A 5678-nucleotide genomic window follows, 5' to 3' on the forward strand; every position below is an offset into this window, starting at 1 on the left:
AGGTTTTTAAGTCTCAGCTTGACAAAGTTCTGGCTGGGATGATTTACTTGGGGCTGATCCTGCTTTAGGCAGGGGGCTGGAGCCAGTGACCTCCTGAGGTCCCTTCCAGTCCTAGAATTCTCTGATTCTAAGCCCTCCCTAAGCTGAGCTGTTGCCACTATCTGTGTTACTCTGCTGTGGGCTGTTACCCTGCTATGTGACTTTGCGTGGGGGAGATCAGTGCTTCTAGCTCAGCAGGACTTGGTGGAGGGCTCAGCAGTATGATCAGTACATTGGGTGACAGTCTCAAGGGAACAAACCAGCAGAAATGTAGCACTTCAAAGACTAACAAAATGATTTATTCTCAAGGGAATCCCTGTGTTCCAATCTGTCAACTTGTTCCTCCTTCAGCTTTTCTTGTCGCATTTTCTGGGCACAGAGTGTCTGCTCTCTTTTCAGAAATGGGTCTCCTTAATGTATCTGTCCTATGCCCAGCACACCCCCACCCCTGCCCCATGATACTTCAGTTAAACAAACCCCTTTCACAGTATTTCACTCAAAAGGCAATGGCGCATCTGCTCATAGTATAACTTTTCCAGGGGCATTCAGCAGTTGTGAAGAAATACTCACACAGTTTGTACAGTCTTTTTTTTTCTACTTGAATCTGAAGAAGTGAGTCTTATTCACAAAAAAGACACTTACCTGTTCTCTAACTGGCGTTCTTCGAGATGTGTTGCTCATGTCCATTCCAAGTTGGGTGTGCGGTGGCACATGCCCAGTTCCCAGAAGATTTTTGCTCTAGCCAGTAGCCATAGGGTCAGTGCAGCATCCCCTGGAGTGGTGAAATATGGTGTCTAATATATGCACCTCCCCCCCCAAGTTCCTTCTTGCCAGCTACTCCAATGGTGGGGAAGGTGGGAGGGTTTTGGCGTGGACATGAGCAACACATCTTGAAGAACACCAGTTACAGAACCAGTAACTATCTTTTCTTCTTCAAGTGATTGCTCATGTCCATTCCAAGTTGGGTGAATGCAAGCCAATGCCTAGGAGGCGGAGTCAGAACCCCGGACAGAGTGTAGGACAGCCCTACCCACTGCAGCGTCTTCCCATGCGTGTTGCATCAATGCGTAATGCACTGAAAACGTGGATGGAGGACCAAGTGACCACCCTGCAAATATCCTGGATAGGGACCCTGGCCAAGTACGCCGTAGAGGATGCCTGTGCACTGGTAGAGTGCGCTCTGGTTGGGAGGAGAGGGGACCCCTGCCAGTTTGTAGCACTCCCAGTTTCAGGCCGCTATCCAGGAGGAGATCCACTGAGAGGAGACTGGAAGCCCCCTCATCCTATCTGCCACTGCAACAAACAACTGTTGAGACTTTCGGAAGGGTCTGGTCCTGTCCATATAGAAGGCCAGCACTCTCCAAACATCTGAGATACGTAAGCTCTGCTCCCTAGGGGAGGCATGAGGCTTTGGATAGAACACCGGCAGGGTGATGTCTTGGTTAACGTGGAAGGGGAAGACCACCTTAGTCAGGAACGCCAGGTGGGGTCTCAGCCTGACCTTATCCTTGTGCAACAATGTATAAAGCAGGCCCACGGTCAGGGCCGTGAGTTCTGACACCCTTCTGGCCGAGGTAATGGCCACCAAGAACGCTGTCTTGTAATTGAGAAATAAAAGGGAGCAGGTGGCGATGGTTCGGCGGGGGGGGGGGGGGGGGGCATAAGTTTAGACAATACCAAATTAAGGTCCCACACTGGTGGGGAGGGCTGGAACTGTAGTTTGACCCTTTCCATTCCCTTCTTGAACCTTTTCACCACAGGGTCTGAGAAGATGGATGACATGCTAGGTCCTGGGTGAAAGGCAGAAATGGCTGCTAAATGCACTTTCAGAGAGGATAGCGAGAGCCCTTCCTGGCTCAAGGACAGCAAGTAGTCTAGAACACTCGGTACTGGGGCTTGCCCCGGGGATAGTCCCCTCCAGGCTTCCCAAACAGCAAACCTTTTCCATTTGGCTACATATGTTGCCCTCGTGGAGGGCTTCCTGCTGTTTAACAATACGTCCCTGACAGATTCGGAGCAGGAAAGCTCAACCGCTCTCAGCCATGGAGCTTCCACACTGTGAGATGTAGCGCCTGGAGATTGGGTGCTGCAGTCTCCCCTCCTTGTGTGAGCAGCTCTTGGCATTATGGAAGTGCCACTGGGTCGTAGACAGACATCTCCAGGAAGATCAAGTACCAGTGTTGTTGAGCCCAAGCTGGAGCCACCAGGATGACCGATGCTCGATCTGACCGAATTTTGAGTAGCGTTCAATAGATGAGTGGTATTGGAGGGAAGGCGTACAGCAGAGGGCCCGACCAGTGAATGCTGAATGCATCTGCCCAAGAGCCTGGGCTTCCATTTTGGTAAGAGCAGAATGTCTGGCACTTTCAATTGAGATGGGTGGCAAAGAGGTCTACCTGGGGATGTCCCCACTTCTGGAAAATTAAATTCAGTACTTCCATGTGTAATGATCACTCATGGTCCATGAAGGACCTGCTGAGACGGTCTGCTAGGGAGTTGTGAGCCTCAGGTAGGTAGAACACTTTCAGGAGAATCTGGTGTCAGACACAGAAGTCCCAGAACCACAGGGCCTCGCGACACAGAGGGGAAGAACGCGTGTGCCCTCGTTTGTTTATGTAATACATTGCTGTGGTATTGTCTGTGCTGACTGCAACACACCACCCCTTTAGGTTGCTCTGAAACACCTTACATGCCAGCTGAACAGCTCTGAGCTCTCACACGTTTATGTGAAGCTGAGCATCATTCTTGCGCCATAGGGCCTAGGTCTGGCAGTCCCCCAAGTACACTCCCCAGCCCAAGTCTGAGGCATCTGTGACTAGGGAGAGGGAGTCTTGAGGGGGATTGAAGGGCACTCCCATGCATACTGTGCGAGCATCCAACCACCAGTGTAGTTCCACTAGCACTCATGGGGGAACTGTCACTAACTTGTTTATATTGTCCTTGACAGGCCTGTATACTAAGGTGAGCCGCAACTGGAAGGGGTACAGTCACAACCTGGCACGCTGGACTACGAACGTGCATGCTGCCATGTGACCCAGCAGCCCGAGGCACCCCTTGGCCATTGTGGATGGGAATCTGATTAGTTTGAGGATGCAAAACATCATGGCTTGAACCCTGCTCTGGCAGGAAGGCCCTGGCTTGCCCCGCATCCAGTTGGGCGCCCATGAATTCCATGGTCTGTGTTGCGGCTAGCGCTGAAGGGCCCTGAAATCCCTGTCTCTCCCTGTTGTTGGCTGCATCTACCACCAGGGAGTTGGGAGGAGGGTGGATGAACAGGCGTTCATCACCCTGGGCCGGAACAAAGTACCAGTGCTCGTCCTTCCTGGCCCTAGGCAGGGCTGAGGCTGGGGTCTGCCACACTGTCTTTGCTGTGTTGGCAATTGTCTTAATAAGGGGCAGTGCTACCCTAGTAGGTCCAGACACTAACAAAATATGAAATAGCCTGGTAGTCACAGCACTCACCTGGGCAGCTTGGTTCAAGTTCTTCCTTCAAATCAGGCAAAAGTAGGATTTGAATCTGAGTCTCCCACACCTGTGCCTTAACCACTGGGGTATCAGGGAGTAGAAGCAGCTCTCTTTTTCATCTTTTGTGAGAAAAGACTGGCCTGGCTTAGTTGCCTGATTTCAAGACCCATGAGCAGAGGGAGGTGCCTCAGTCCAGAATCCGAGGCCCTCATCCTTGTGAGTTAGGCATCTAAACACCTCCCCTTTCTCTGCTGTTGACTTTCTGCTAATTTAGATGCCACAGCTTGCTGGCTTCTGAGATTCCTTTTGGTATCTAACTCTCCCCATGCAACACCTGGGGAGCCTGGACAGACATCTAACTCAGAACTGAGAATTCCGCTGGACAAGGCACCCAGACATTGGCCTTGTCTACACTTAACTAGAGATGGATGCTCCAGAGAGCAGCCTCTCGAGGGTCAATTTAGTGGCTTTAGTAGGGACACGCTAAGTCGACCACTTGTCACTCTTCCACCAGCCCCAATACTCCATGGGATTGCAAGGAATAAAGGAAGTTGACAAGAGAGTTTCTCCTGTTGACCTCCCACTGTGGGGACACCACAGAAATTCGGCTTCAAATATGTTAGCTCGGCTATGCTATTGATGTAGCTGGAGTTGCATATCTTACGTTGTTAAGTGTAGACATGCCCATATTGTTGCAATGCTTAAGTCCCTTTGTGAATTCAGCTGTTGGTCTAATTATAACAGTTTTTCTTCTTACCAGAAGTAAAAGACAAGTTCTATGACGTGCTTAGTGCTGCTGTAGCGCAAATACCTGCTCGTGAACAACTGTACATCTTGGGTGACTTCAATGCAAGAGTTGGAGCTGATCGGGCCTCATGGCCTTCCTGCTTAGGACACTTCGGTGTGGGAAAAATGAACAAAAATGGACAGCGTCTCCTTGAGCTGTGCACGTACCACAATCTGTGCATCACAAACACATTCTTCCGAACGAAGCCACAGCACAGTGTCGTGGAGACACCCACGCTCGAAGCACTGGCATCAACTAGATGTGGTCATCACTAGGCGTAACAACCTCAAAAACGTCCTTCTGACACGCAGCTATCATAGTGCTGACTGCGATACAGATCACTCACTAGTTTGCTCCAAGCTCAAGCTGAGACCCAAGAAGCTGTACCGCTCTAAACCTGCTGGAAGGCCCCGCATTGACGCCAGAAAGACGGCAAACTCGGAGAAAGCTGAAAAGTTCAGAGAGACCCTCCAGGAAAATCTGCGCAGCGGCCATGGGGGCGTCGATGCGACATCTAAATGGCAACATCTGAGGGATACAGTTTACAACACGGCCTTGTCGGTGTTTGGAAGAAGAGCTAGAAACACGAACGACTGGTTCGAAGCTAACTCTGATAAGATGATTCCAGTCATTGAAAAGAAGCGTGCTGCACTCCTGGAGTACAAACGCTCATCGAGCCAGAGTACCCAGCAAGCACTTAGAGAGGCCAGAAGAACAATACAGCAGACAGCAAGGCGCTGTGCCAACAACCACTGGCTCCAGTTATGCAGCAGCATCCAAACCTGTGCCGACTTTGGTAATCTCAGAGGAATGTACGAGGGTACGAAGAAGGCATTAGGACCCACCCAGAACAAGATGGCACCTCTGAAATCCAAATCTGGTGAAGTCATCGCTGACAAAGCCAAACAGATGGAGCGCTGGGTCGAGCACTACTCCGAGCTGTACTCACGCGAGAATGTTGTGGTTGATGCAGCCCTTGATGCCGTCGAGCTCCTACCAGTAATGGATGAACTGGATCAAGAACCAACTGTGGATGAACTGAAGACAGCCATCGACAGCATGGCAGCAGGAAAGGCCCCTGGTCAGGATGGTATACCACCGGAGGTAATCAAATGTGCTGCGGACACACTCCTGGAACCCATGCATGAGCTGCTGTGCCTGTGCTGGAAAGAGGGTGAGGTTCCACAGGATATGTGTGACGCTAACATTGTAACATTGTATAAGAACAAAGGAGACAGAAGCGACTGCAACAACTACCGTGGAATCTTCTTACAATATAATCAACGGTCAAAGACAAGCCTCTTCAGGAGTAGTGTTATGATGTACACTCGGTATTAAAACATGAAGCATTCCAAAAACACACACGTCCGTGGAAATACTACTTTAA

The sequence above is a fragment of the Carettochelys insculpta genome, chromosome 3, assembly GCF_033958435.1.
Source record: "Carettochelys insculpta isolate YL-2023 chromosome 3, ASM3395843v1, whole genome shotgun sequence".
Lineage (NCBI taxonomy): Eukaryota > Metazoa > Chordata > Testudines > Carettochelyidae > Carettochelys > Carettochelys insculpta.